Below are 14,625 nucleotides of genomic sequence, written 5' to 3'. Positions count from 1 at the left end.
GTGTGTACGCTGCCCCCCCCCAGTGCCTCTCATGTGTACTCTGGGCCCCCCTTGTGTACGCTGTCCCTCACCAGTGCCCCCGTGTGCACGCTGTGTACGCTGTCCCCGTGCCCTCCGTGTGTACGCTGTCTCCCCCCCCTTGCCCCCCATGTGTACGCTGTTTCCCCCCCCCCAGTGCCCTCCGTGTGTACGCTGCCCACCCCAGTGCCCTCCGTGTGTACGCTGCCCCCCCAGTGCCCTCTGTGTGTACGCTGTCGCCCCCCGTGCATACGCTGTCCCCCCATGTGTACGGTGTGCCCCCCATGTGTACGCTGTCCCTCCCCAGAGCACCCCGTGTGTACGCTGTGCCCTGCGTGTGTACGCTGTGCCCCCCGTGTGTGTACGCTGTCCCCCCAGTGCCCCTGTGTGTGTACGCTGTGCCCCCCCCCCCAGTGCCCCGCGTTTTCACGCTGTTTGCCCCCCATGTGTGTACGCTCCCAGTGCCCCCCCCCCCCTGTGTGTACCCTGTCCCCCACCCCACTATACCCGTGTGTACCCTGTCCCCCCAGTGCCCCCGTGTGTTCGCTGCCCCCCCAGTGCCCCCCGTTTGTGCATTGTCCCCCCAGTGCCCCCGTGTGTTCGCTGCCCCCCCAGTACCCCCGTGTTTACACTGTGTCCCCCCCAGTGCCCCCTGTGTGTACGCTGCCCCCCATGTGTACGCTGTTTCCCCCCCCCAGTGCCCCCCATGTGTATGCTGTCCCCCCCCCCAGTGCCCCCCGTGTGTATGCTGTCCCCCCCCCACAGTGCCCCCCATGTGTATGCTGCCCCCCGTGTGTACGCTGTCACTCCACAGTGCCTACGTGTGTGCGCTGTGCCCCTCGTGTGTACGCGTCCCCCCCAGTGCCCCCCATGTGTACGCTGCAGCCCCCGTGTGTATGCTGTCCCCCCAGTGCCCCCCGTGTGTATGCTGTGCCCCCCGTGTGTACGCTGCCCCCCCCAGTGCCTCTCATGTGTACTCTGGGCCCCCCGTGTGTACGCTGTCCCTCACCAGTGCCCCCGTGTGCACGCTGTGTACGCTGTCCCCGTGCCCTCCGTGTGTACGCTGTCTCCCCCCCCCTTGCCCTCCATGTGTACGCTGTTTTCCCCCCCCCAGTGCCCTCCGTGTGTACGCTGCCCACCCCAGTGCCCTCCGTGTGTACGCTGCCCCCCCAGTGCCCTCTGTGTGTACGCTGTCGCCCCCCGTGCATACGCTGTCCCCCCATGTGTACGGTGTGCCCCCCATGTGTACGCTGTCCCTCCCCAGAGCACCCCGTGTGTACGCTGTGCCCTGCGTGTGTACGCTGTGCCCCCCGTGTGTGTACGCTGTCCCCCCAGTGCCCCTGTGTGTGTACGCTGTGCCCCCCCCCCCAGTGCCCCGCGTTTTTACGCTGTTTGCCCCCCATGTGTGTACGCTCCCAGTGCCCCCCCCCGTGTGTACGCTGTCCCCCCTGCTATCCTACATTCCCTACCATCCAGCCAGGGGACATGGCCGCCCGCCAGCCAGCAGCTCCTATCCCCGGCATCCTACATCCCTGGCCGCCCGCCCACAGCTCCTAAAGCTAAGCCCTTTATTATTATTGTTGTTGTCATTATTATTATTATTATTATATCTCCTGCCCAGACTCTGTCCTCCCCATGCTGCCGCCGGGACTCGTCGGGACCAGGTTCAGGCGCTTCTGCGGCCTAACAGTCTGTTGAAGCCCCAGCCTTAAGTTGCCTCCGCCACCCGGAAGACAGAAAGCAGCCACCCGGGCCATCAGAGGAGCAGCTGCACCCAGGTAAATTCGTCCCTCCACTGTCCCTGTGTGTACCATGTCCCCCATCCCCACTATCCCTGTGTGTACCCTGTCCCTCACACCACTATCCATGTGCATACCCTGTCCCCCCACTGTCCTGTATGTACGCTGTCCTCCCCCAGTGCCCGCCGTGTGTACGCTGCCCCCCCCCATGTGTACACTGCCCCCTCTGTACTGCAGCTGCACCCAGGTAAATCCTTCCCCCCACTGTCCCTGTGTGTACCCTATCCCCCACCCCACTATACCCGTGTGTACCCTGTCCCCCCGTGTGTTCGCTGCCCCCCCAGTGCCCCCCGTTTGTGCATTGTCCCCCCCAGTGCCCCCGTGTGTTCGCTGCCCCCCCAGTGCCCCCCGTTTGTGCATTGTCCCCCCCAGTGCCCCCGTGTGTACGCTGCCCCCCCAGTACCCCCGTGTTTACACTGTGTCCCCCCCAGTGCCCCCTGTGTGTACGCTGCCCCCCGTGTGTACGCTGTTTCCCCCCCCCCCCCCCCGTGTGTATGCTGTCCCCCCCAGTGCCCCCCGTGTGTATGCTGCCCCCCCCAGTGCCCCCCGTGTGTACGCTGTCACTCCACAGTGCCCCCCGTGTGTATGCTGTGCCCCCCGTGTGTACGCTGCCCCCCCCCAGTGCCCCGTGTGTACGCTGTCCCTCACCAGTGCCCCCGTGTGCACGCTGTGCCCCCTGTGTGTACGCTGTCCCCGTGCCCTCCATGTGTACGCTGTCTCCCCCCCTTGCCCCCCATGTGTACGCTGTTTCCCCCCCCCCAGTGCCCTCCGTGTGTACGCTGCCCACCCCAGTGCCCTCCATGTGTACGCTGTCCCCCCAGTGCCCTCCGTGTGTACGCTGTCGCCCCCGTGTGTACGCTGCCCTCCATGTGTACGCTGCCCCCCGTGCATACGCTGTCCCCCCATGTGTACGGTGTGCCCCCCGTGTGTACGCTGTCCCTCCCCAGAGCACCCCGTGTGTACGCTGTGCCCTGCGTGTGTACGCTGTGCCCTCCGTGTGTACGTTCCCCTCCGTGCACCCTGTCCCCCCCAAGTGCCTCCTTGTGTACGCTGCTCCCCCCCCCAGTGCCCCACGTGGATACGCTGTCTCTCCCCCCCCCCCCTCTGGTGCCCCCCGTGTGTACACTGTCTCCCCCCCCAGTGCCCCTGTGTGTACGCTGTGCCCCCCCCCCCGTGTGTACGCTGTTCACTCCTGTACACACTGCCCCCCCTGCACATAATACCCCCACACTGCCCCTCCGGCACATAATACCCGTTTGTACGCTGCCCCCCCCCCCCCGTGCCCTCCTGTGTGTATGCTGCACCCCCCAGTGCCCCCGTGTGTGCATGCTGCACCCCCCAGTGCCCCCGTGTGTGTATGCTGCACCCCCCAGTGCCCCCGTGTGTGTAAGCTTCCCCCCCAGTGCCCCCGTGTGTGTACGCCGTCCCCGTCCTAGTGCCCCCCGTGTGTGGACGCCATCCCCGCCCCAGTGCCCCCCGTGTGTGTACGCTGTCCCCACCCCGCTGTCCCCGCCCCAATGCCCCCCGTGTGTGTACGCTGTCCCCGACGCAGTGCTCCTGTGTGTACGCTGTCGCCCCCCGTGTGTACGCTGTCGCCCCCCGTGTGTACGCTGTCGCCCCCCGTGTGTACGCTGTCGCCCCCCGTGTGTACGCTGTCGCCCCCCGTGTGTACGCTGTCGCCCCCCCGTGTGTACGCTGTCGCCCCCCGTGTGTACGCTGTCGCCCCCCGTGTGTACGCTGTCGCCCCCCGTGTGTACGCTGTCGCCCCCCGTGTGTACGCTGTCGCCCCCCGTGTGTACGCTGTCGCCCCCCGTGTGTACGCTGTCGCCCCCCGTGTGTACGCTGTCGCCCCCCGTGTGTACGCTGTCGCCCCCCGTGTGTACGCTGTCGCCCCCCGTGTGTACGCTGTCGCCCCCGTGTGTACGCTGTCGCCCCCCGTGTGTACGCTGTCGCCCCCCGTGTTACGCTGTCGCCCCCCGTGTGTACGCTGTCGCCCCCCGTGTGTACGCTGTCGCCCCCCGTGTGTACGCTGTCGCCCCCCGTGTGTACGCTGTCGCCCCCCGTGTGTACGCTGTCGCCCCCCGTGTGTACGCTGTCGCCCCCCGTGTGTACGCTGTCGCCCCCCGTGTGTACGCTGTCGCCCCCCGTGTGTACGCTGTCGCCCCCCGTGTGTACGCTGTCCGCCCCCCGTGTGTACGCTGTCCGTCCCCCCCAGTGTCTCCGTGTGTGTACGCTGTCCGTCCCCCCCAGTGTCCCCGTGTGTGTACGCTGTCCGTTTCCCCCAGTGTCCCCGTGTGTGTACGCTGTCCGTTTCCCCCAGTGTCCCCATGTGTGTACGCTGTCCGTTTCCCCCAGTGTCCCCATGTGTGTACGCTGTCCGTCCCCCCCAGTGCCCCCGTGTGTACGATGTCCGTCCGTCCCAGTGCCCCCGTGTGTACGATGTCCGTGCCCCGGTGTGTTTACGCTGTCCCCCACCAGTGCCCCCCGTGTGTGTACGCTGTCCCCCACCAGTGCCCCCGTGTGTGTACGCTGTCCCCCACCAGTGCCCCCGTGTGTGTACGCTGTCCCCCACCAGTGCCCCCGTGTGTGTACGCTGTCCCCCACCAGTGCCCCCGTGTGTGTACGCTGTCCCCCACCAGTGCCCCGGTGTGTGTACGCTGTCCCCCACCAGTGCCCCCGTGTGTGTACGCTGTCCCCCACCAGTGCCCCCGTGTGTGTACGCTGTCCCCCACCAGTGCCCCCGTGTGTGTACGCTGTCCCCCACCAGTGCCCCCGTGTGTGTACGCTGTCCCCCACCAGTGCCCCGGTGTGTTTACGCTGTCCCCCACCAGTGCCCCCGTGTGTGTACGCTGTCCCCCACCAGTGCCCCCGTGTGTGTACGCTGTCCCCCACCAGTGCCCCCGTGTGTTTACGCTGTCCCCCACCAGTGCCCCCGTGTGTGTACGCTGTCCCCCACCAGTGCCCCCGTGTGTGTACGCTGTCCCCCACCAGTGCCCCCGTGTGTGTACGCTGTCCCCCACCAGTGCCCCGGTGTGTGTACGCTGTCCCCCACCAGTGCCCCCGTGTGTGTACGCTGTCCCCCCAGTGCCCCCGTGTGTGTATGCTGTGCCACCCCCCAGTGCCCCGCGTGTGTATGCTGTTTGCCCCCCATGTGTGTACGCTCCCAGTGCCCCCCCCCTCCGTGTGTACGCTGTCCCCCCTGGCATCCTACATTCCCTACCATCCAGCCAGGGGACATGGCCGCCCGCCAGCCAGCAGCTCCTATCCCCGGCATCCTACATCCCCGGCCGCCCACCCACAGCTCCTAAAGCTAAGCCCTTTATTATTGTTGTTGTCATTATTATTATTATATCTCCTGCCCAGACTCTGTCCTCCCCATGCTGCCGCCGGGACTCGTCGGGACCAGGTTCAGGCGCTTCCACAGCCTGCGGCCTAACAGTCTGGTGAAGCCCCAGCCTTAAGTTGCCTCCGCTACACGGAAGACAGAAAGCAGCCACCCGGGCCTTTAGAGGAGCAGCTGCACCCAGGTAAATTCGTCCCTCCACTGTCCCTGTGTGTACCATGTCCCCCATCCCCACTATCCCTGTGTGCACCCTGTCCCTCACACCACTATCCATGTGCATACCCTGTCCCCCCTCTGTCCTGTATGTACGCTGTCCTCCCCCCAGTGCCCGCCGTGTGTACACTGTCCCCCCCCATTGTCCGCCGTGTGTACACTGTCCCCCCCAAGTCCCCCCCCCTTGTGTACACTGCCCCCCCTGTACTGCAGCTGCACCCAGGTAAATCCTTCCCCCCACTGTCCCTGTGTGTACCCTGCCCCCGTGTGTACGCTGCCCCCCCAGTGCCCCCCGTGTGTACGCTGCCCCCCCCCAGTACCCCCGTGTTTACGCTGTGTCCCCCCCAGTTCCCCCTGTGTGTACGCTGCCCCCCGTGTGTATGCTGTTTCCCCCCCCCAGTGCCCCCCGTGTGTATGCTGTCCCCCCCCCCAGTGCCCCCCGTGTGTATGCTGTCCCCCCCCCAGTGCCCCCCGTGTGTACGCTGTCACTCCCCAGTGCCCACGTGTGTGCGCTGTGCCCCCCGTGTGTACACTGTGCCCCCCGTGTGTACGCGTTCCCCCCCCCCCCCAGTGCCCCCGTGTGTACGCTGTCCCCCCCCCCAGTGCCCCCGTGTGTACGCTGTCCCCCCCAGTGCCTCTCATGTGTATTCTGGGCCCCCCGTGTGTACGCTGTCCCCCCCAGTGCCCCTGTGTGTACGCTGTGCCCCCCGTGTGTATGCTGTTCCCCCCCCCCCAGTGCCCTCCGTGTGTACGCTGCCCACCCCAGTGCCCTCCGTGTGTACGCTGCCCCCCCAGTGCCCTCCCTGTGTACTCTGTCGCCCCCCCTTGTGTACGCTGCCCCCCCGTGCATACGCTGTCCCCCCCATGTGTACGGTGTGCCCCCTGTGTGTACGCTGTCCCTCCCCAGAGCACCCCGTGTGTACGCTGTGCCCTCCGTGTGTACGTGCCCCCCCCGTGCACCCTGTCCCCCCCAAGTGCCTCCTTGTGTACGCTGCTCCCCCCCTGTGCCCCACGTGTATAGGCTGTCTCTTCCCCCCCCCCTTCCGGTGCCCCCCGTGTGTACACTGTCTCCCCCCCCCCCCATTACCCCGCCGTGTGTACGCTGTCGCCCCACCCCCAGTGCCCCCGTGTGTGTACGCTGTCGCCCCACCCCCAGTGCCCCCGTGTGTGTACGCTGTCACCCCACCCCCAGTGCCCCCGTGTGTGTACGCTGTTGTCGTCGTCCCCCCAGTGCCCCCGTGTGTGTACGCTGTTGTCGTCGTCCCCCCAGTGCCCCCGTGTGTGTACGCTGTTGTCGTCGTCCCCCCAGTGCCCGCGTGTGTGTACGCTGTCCCCCCTGGTATCCTACATTCCCTACCATCCAGCCATGGGACATGGCTGTCCGCCAGCCAGCAGCTCCTATCCCTGGCATCCTACATCCCCTACCATCCAGGCCAGTGACGTGCTTGCCTGGCCGCCCGCCAGCAGCTCCTAAAGCTGAGCCCTTTGTTGTTGTTGTTGTTGTTGTTATTATAATAATATTTCCTGCCCAGACTCTGTCCTCCCGATGCCTAACAGTCTGGTGAAGCCCCAGCCTTGAGTTGCCTCCGCCACCCGGAAGACAGAAACAAGCCACCCGGGCAATCAGAGGAGCAGCTGCACCCAGGTAAATCCGTCCCCCCTACTGTCCCCCATCCCCACTATCCCTGTGTGTACCCTGTCCCCCCCACTGTCCCCCACACCACTATCCCTGTGCACACCCTGTCCCCCCCACTGTCCCTGTATATACCCTGTGCCCCCCCCCCCCCCCCTGTACTGCAGCTGCAACCAGGTGAATCCGTCCCCCCACTGTCCCTGTGTGTACGCTGTCCCCCACCCCACTATCCCTGTGTGTATGCTGTCCCCCCACTGTCTCTGTGTGTACACTGTCCCCCTACTGTCCCTGTGTGTACCCTCTCCCCCCCACTATCCCTGTGTGTACCGTGTCCCCCCACTGTCCCTGTGTGTACCCTGTCCCCCCAGTGCCCCCGTGTGTACGCTGCGCCCCCATTGCCCCCGTGTGTACGCTCCCTCCCTCTTCGCTCTCCCCCCTGTGACCATGTGTGCGCTGCCTCCCCCCTCGCTGTCCCCCATGTGTGCGCCCTGTTCCACCCATGTGTATGATAGAAGAAGAGGGGAAAAGGATTGTCTCTTTTGCTGGCGCACTGATAAGAGGAAAATATTGCAGAAAATAAATACAAGATGAAATATACCTTTTAATTTATTTATAGTAAGACAGTTTAGGTGAAATTTTCACCACATAAACAATAAAAAAAAAAATTTTAATCGCACGTGTTGTATTTGTGTGTTATTATTGCTTATATCCGTTACGTAATAATTTGGGGAAACATTGATTGATATGTACTAGATAATCCTGGATCTAGAATAATAAGTTATCTGGAAATGCGAGAAGAAAAAGACTCTCTCTTTTTTTGGGGCACTCTTTTTGTGTGTGATTACAAGCTGTAATCTGTAAAGACATCGATAGGAATGTCTATTTGAGTATCAATGGTAAGTTGTATAATAGAAGTTGTGACGCAAGCTTGAAAATGGTATGAATAGTGGTACCACTCTTCAGAGAGAAACTCCGAGGTGGGGGCAGTGTCAGGGTGATCCTGACAACATAGTTATTTCTGCTTGGTACCCTGTGCAATAATTGCTTTTATGAGAAACCAAAAAGAGACAGATATTTGCGGGCTAACAGAGAGCCATCAGCAAGGTAATCTGCCTATCCTCCTACTCTCACCATCGTGTTTCAGAGGATAGTGGGATGGGGACTAGGCAGAGAAGCTTTCTGCTCAGAAAGTGACAGTTTTATTTCCTTCTACTGCTTGCCTATATCTGTATGGCGACACTGATGTTATATAACCTTGCAGTGCCGTCGCCCAGATACCAGCCAAGTGAGAGAGGAATGAATAGAAAATTTAGATAAATAGAGAAACGACACAGTTTCTGTGTGTAAATGAGTTTTCCAATAAATAGACAGAGATCTGCCGTGCGATTGATACATTGGATACACACTAGCTGTGTGCATAGGAGAAATCTGTTACAATGTATCCACCCGGTTTGTACAGAGAAAAAGTTCAAGGTTAGAGATTGACAGGATATTAGTTCCTATATAGATTCTGCTGTCACCTCATCTTAGATAAGAGGATGAGGGATGAGAGATCTGATAGGATATCTGTCAATTTGGAAGAAAGATAAAGTAAACTCTCTGCTGCTCTGCGTTTAACATGTAGGACCAATCCTGATACTATTACGCATAGCAGGACTTGAACTACCGGTCCCGAGAGTGAGAAGAGTTTATAGCAGTACCAGTTAGCCGCTTCACAGTTAGGTTTAAACAGAGTTATTAAAAAACCTTAATATTTCTAATAGCCTTAAACTATAGTGAGTATTTATTCAATTAATATTGTATAATCCAATTAGCATACAGGAGTTATAAAGTCGATGCTAAGGTATATTAAGCAATGTGGGCTGCGCTATATATCAGCTCAAGGTATGAATAGGTAGAGTAGTATACATTTACATATGATACACACCAGCGGGGTCTATTAGATATAGGATGTTTAGTATAGTTTAAACACCCGGTTACTTATCTGGTGTTGTATTCTCCCGACGTCCCATACGTGGCAGACAGGTCTACAGATCCGGCTGTCAGGGAGAAGGGAGAGAAGGGGAAAGCCGTGCCGCTTGATGCAACAAGCATCAGGTATTCATTAATAGTCCTATTTGGAGTAGCGTAAAGCGGGCTGCAGTTCTTGGAGCAGGCTATCCCTGGGTAGGGCTCCTGTGCCCTCGTACCTCAGATATGTATACTGATCCCTCTGATAGGTGAGGGTGACCGGTTGGTCCGTTTGCGCTGTGTGCCCGGTCTTGAATCAATGTCCCATATGTGACCTGCGGCAGCGTCAGACAAGCTCCAGTCAGCAGGAGCGGATTGCCTCTGGGTAGTTCTCTGTGTGGTGGCGTGGAAAGACGCGTTTCGCCCGTTGAGGGCTTGATCACTTCCTGTGTCACTTTCTGAGCAGAAAGCTTCTCTGCCTAGTCCCCATCCCACTATCCTCTGAAACACGATGGTGAGAGTAGGAGGATAGGCAGATTACCTTGCTGATGGCTCTCTGTTAGCCCGCAAATATCTGTCTCTTTTTGGTTTCTCATAAAAGCAATTATTGCACAGGGTACCAAGCAGAAATAACTATGTTGTAAAATTGTATTACCTACTAAACTAAAACCTTATTTCCGTTACCCACTGCACTTGAGCAAGTGGGATCAATGGTAATAGACCTTATCACTGTAGACCACTCCCTCTAGAAAAATCAAGGGGACAACCATATAAATACTGTGCGCGTTAGACAGCCTCCTGCTAGCCGGAGCACAAAAATTAAGTGTTATATAGGAACTCAGCAAAGTAGCTGAAAATAAGTGTTTCTGTCATTAATAATTAACACTTTCACCTATAATTGTAAGCCATTGAGCACAATTTGAAGTAATCTTCGTATTGAAGACTTCTCCTCTAATTATTATTGGGTTTAACAAGACTCTCTGTGTGGGTTTTATATGTGTAAGTTCGTCTGTATGTTACATGTAATTGTGGAAATATTGTATTTCCTCCTTAGTACCTACACCCGGTTCAGAATTACAACTGAAGGGGTACTATAGGGCTATCTTCTAATTTAAGTAATTACTGCATATAAGTCATATGGAAGCAGTACTTTGTGCAAATGGGTATAGATGTTTAATATCACAGTAATTATCCATTTACATGTTATACGCACAGCCGGTTTCCAAACTGGATTTTATGTAATTTGAATGAGGATACAAATAGTGCACTTTATTTATAACCAATGTTCAATGACACAGTAGATACCCTTTATGTATTGAGAACACAGCAGGTTTTCAAGCTGAGTTTAATGCTGTGTACACACGGGACAAACCAGCATGAGATTTTGACTATATAGTCAAAATCATATGGAGATTGTATGCAGATCGCACAGGTTTTTTACCTTGCAATACTGATGCGCACTCCCGTGAGAGCACATATCGAAATCCAGATAGACAGGGCAGCAAGGACTATATAGTGCAAATCTAAAGCTGATTGTATGTAAAAAGTACAGAGATAGCAAAGATTGTATAGCACTCATAGTACTATAAATAGTAATAGTAAATAGTACTATTTGTACTGCTGGGGCACTACTAGTCCCAGCGGGCCCTTTATTGCCCCGCATGCTGGGACTCTTAAGTCCCTGCATGTGGTGCAGGCTTGCTGGGACTTATAGTGCCACAGCAATACACAATAGTTTTTCTATTTTTTACACCAAATATTAGCTCGATGCCCACAGCCCAGGGGTATCGAGGACAGCCGCGGGCTTTAGCATGGGCAGGTAAATTCTGGAGGGGGGGACCCCTGCTTTGGGGGGTCCCCACTTCCCCAGGACCCCTGCTGACCGGTCAGGGGGATGAATGATTTGGCAGGGGGAACTTGTATAAAAAGTTTCCCCCCCGGCTGTGGCATTACCCTGCTGGCTGGTTGGGCCCGGTGCTGGTTCTTGAAATACGGGGGACCTCTACTCATTTTGTCCCCCGTATTTTGGGAACCAGGACCGGCCCTTGAGCCTGGTGCTGGTTTTATGAAATCCAGGGGACCCCTATTTGGTTTGCCCCGTGATTTTATGAAACCAGGACCGGCTCCTTAAGCCCGGGGCTGGTTACACTCAGGAGGGGGGACCTCACGCCGTTGTTTTTTTAATACCAAAAATCGCATGTTTTGAAATGCGCACATTTTCATGACTGAAAATGCGCACATTTCCATGACTTAAAATCGCACCATATCCCAATTTTTCCCGACGAATTCGCATTTAGTTAAATATGCGGATAAAAAGGGAAAAATGCGAGTTCTAAAAGTGTGATTTGCGCCGATATGGTGCGATTTCAAAAAGTGCAATAAAATCGCATACTATTAAATGTCACCCATTGTCTCCAGGGGCAAGTAACTGTTTATTTGTAAGTGAATAGCGTATTTAAGTGTCACTATTCATATGTCAATGTTCCCCATCACGTTTATAAGTTTACAGTATTAAACAGACTTCAAGTATTTCTGCAAGTATATTATTACCACTGATTTACCGCTATTACAACTATATTCAATATGCGGCAGGGCTCTCAGCCCTTATTCAGGTAACTGCCGTCTCTCTCCCTGCCCGTCTTTTTAAATCTGACCTCAGTCGGGCGGGCCTGGGTAAGTTCAGTAGTGTACTATCTTTACTACTTATGACGCTATATTATCTATTAGCGGAACATTCCGTATGAACACTATTGTAATATTCAGTACCCCTATGTGTGTGCCCTGTCTCCCCCTCTCCCCACGTGTGTGCCCCGTCCCCCCTCGGTCCCCCCCATGTGTGCATTGTGCGCTGTGCCCCCCTCAGTGCCCCAAATCAAAATCTGCCGCTTGCAGGAACCCCAGGAGTCGGGATTCGGAACAGCCGGGCGAGAGCAGAGGGCAGCGCGGCTGTTGATGACTCATGCATGAACCGCGGAGGACACCTGCTCTCTCTCTACTCATGACTCCACAGTGAATCCCCCTTAGCTGGAGACCTGGACAAACCCGTGAATGTGTAGTGTGTCGGGACTCAGACGGCAGGAGGTCTCTGAGAAGGAGCTGAAGGATGGAGCAGGGCCCTGGGAGAATGACGGAGCAGCCGCAGCAAGAGGAGGAAGGTGACATATATACCCAGGGCCTAGCGCTTCATCTGCTCATACTGGTGTCCATCACTGTCACACTGTTCTCATTATCCCCATGTGTGCGCTGTCCCCCCTAATTGTCCCCATGTGTGCATTGCTCCCCCCCACACACTGTCCCCATGTGTGCGCTGTCCCCCCTCACTGTCCCCATGTGTGCACTGTGCCTCCATGTGTGCGCGGTCCCCCCTCAGTGCCCCCATGTCTGCGGTTCCCCTCAGTGCCCTACAGTGAACCTTCTACACACTGGGTGTCATGCTCATCGCCAGGGGTCTCATGGTATGGGTGTCTCCATTGCCAGGGCTTTCATGCTCTGGGACAGGTGTCATACTCGTTGCCAGGGGTTTGTAATGCTTGTAGCCAGGGGTAATGTTCGTTGCCAGTGTTATTATTAAACATTTTTAAAAATCCAATTGTTATTCTTACAGTAAAATTTTACATTTCTGAATTAAAAAAATAAATTGAAAAAAAGCGGTGAAATTCCATAGACAAAAAACCTTACGGTTTTACATGTCCCATTAAGGCTTCTAACACATGATCTGGCATTTCAGAAACATGCTGTAACTCTTCCACTCAAACGCCAAAAAGCAATGAAATTCCGATCATTAAGGCTGGCGCCTTAATGGACGTGTTCCTTGCGCAGTACAGATATGGTACGCCATCACAGCCTGTGGGTAAGTGCAGATTCAGCACTCTCACAGAGTGAGATTGCTGTCACTCACACAATGGTGGAGCTGCTAATTCACAGATTTGTGTGCTCATTGGAATACACACATGCAGTCTATGCAACTGAAGGTCTGAGCAGTTATGTGGCGCACTCATCCTAATACTGTAAGTACCCGCAATCATCTAAAACTGTCTAGCCCACTGAATTACTATAGTGTTTATTCTAGCACCTGCCATCTTTGAAAACCTATGCAGTGCCTCTTCCCTGCCTGGGGTGTAGCTGTCTGCTGTAGTGCTTCGAGAACAGTGTGGTCTGTATATCAGCACTGCAAACCAGACCTGTGCTAGAAACACTTCAGCAGACAGCAATACCCCAGACAGGGTAGAGGAACTGCATGGGTTTTCAAAGATGGCAGGTGGTAGAATAAACACTATTACTAGAACTATCCCACTGAGGGTCCAACATCTTTCACACTTACTACATATATCCATTTCATTTAGTATTCACATGCAGTTACCAGAAACATCTTTCATAATTGCAAAAAGTATAATACTCCCAACTACTGTGCATCTACACTTTCTTCTCCTATACGCCTTCATGCTGTTCTGTCTTCCCTGATACCTACTGCTGTGTGTATTGCCTCATCTGCACCAATGTGTCTTTCCCCATCTGCGCTGCCCTGTCTTTCCACACCGATGCCACTCTTTTTCTTTCTATCTGTGCCAATGCATCCCAGTCTATTAGTGATACTCTGTACCCCCTCCATCCATGCTGCTCTGCCCTTCTCATCCATGCCACAGTTTCCTTCCATCTATACTGCTATCTCTCTCCTATCTGGTCCACTGTCTTTTCTCCAACTGCTTCACTGTTTCCCACCCAATCGCATCACTCTGTCTTACCTCCCCCAATCTGTGCCACTGTTTTCCACCCATCCGCATTTGTTAGTCTCCCATCAATGCTGCTTAGCCTTTCCACCATCTACGCATTTCTATTCCTCAACTGCACCACACTGTCTCCTCCCCCAATCAACACCACTTTTACCCCATCCTTTCGGCTCTGTTTACTGCTCAGACCTTCAGTTGCATAGACTGCATGTGTGTATTCCAATGAGCACACAAATCTGTGAATTAGCAGCTCCACCATTGTGTGAGTGACAGCAATCTCACTCTGTGAGAGTGCTGAATCTGCACTTACCCACAGGCTGTGATGGCGTACCATATCTGTACTGCGCAAGGAACACGTCCATTAAGGCGCCAGCCTTAATGATCGGAATTTCATTGCTTTTTGGCGTTTGAGTGGAAGAGTTACAGCATGTTTCTGAAATGCCAGATCATGTGTTAGAAGCCTTAATGGGACATGTAAAACCGTAAGGTTTTTTGTCTATGGAATATATATATATATATATATATACACACATATTGTAGGTTTCTTTTAGAGTGATTTGTTTTGTTTTTTTAATGTGCATATTTTGCTGGTTACTACTTAACTATAGTGAGTCAAAGAATAAGGTGCACATTGCAAAAAATATCACATGTTTTTGGTTTGTAAGAAAGGTCAGCAGGAATACAACAGCTCCATAGGGAACAGCCGATACTGACGATAAAGCGCCTTTAGGGGATATCATGAAAGGACAACTCTATAAAATGAAGATGTGAACACTTCAGTACACTTGTCTTAAGGCTGCACTGCGCACCCTATAGCGCCTAATTCAGCTTGGGTTGTAGTTTTGCGAGTAATCACTAAACTACAACCCCTGGCGCTAGAATGTGGGAGGCCGCCCAGTACAGGTCAAGGCCGCCTTGCATGCTGAAACACCCCCCCCCCCC

General features: G+C 55.5%; 2 long non-coding RNA genes across 3 annotated transcripts in view; one reads left to right on the top strand and one right to left on the bottom strand.

Annotated features, from left to right (window-relative positions):
- Positions 1–14,625, bottom strand: part of LOC146080872 (uncharacterized) — a 58,362-nt gene that overhangs the window by 17,326 nt on the left and 26,411 nt on the right. The gene's annotated exons all lie outside the window — the stretch shown is intronic.
- Positions 1,457–7,147, top strand: LOC146080871 (uncharacterized). Its single transcript, XR_014475012.1, has 3 exons — positions 1,457–1,796; positions 5,181–5,344; positions 6,906–7,147. It is a non-coding gene; the product is annotated as an uncharacterized LOC146080871 (long non-coding RNA).

Source organism: Crinia signifera, chromosome 5 (assembly GCF_055691185.1).
Source record: "Crinia signifera chromosome 5, ASM5569118v1, whole genome shotgun sequence".
NCBI classification, from domain to species: domain Eukaryota; kingdom Metazoa; phylum Chordata; class Amphibia; order Anura; family Myobatrachidae; genus Crinia; species Crinia signifera.
This window is presented reverse-complemented; position numbering and strand designations above follow the sequence as displayed.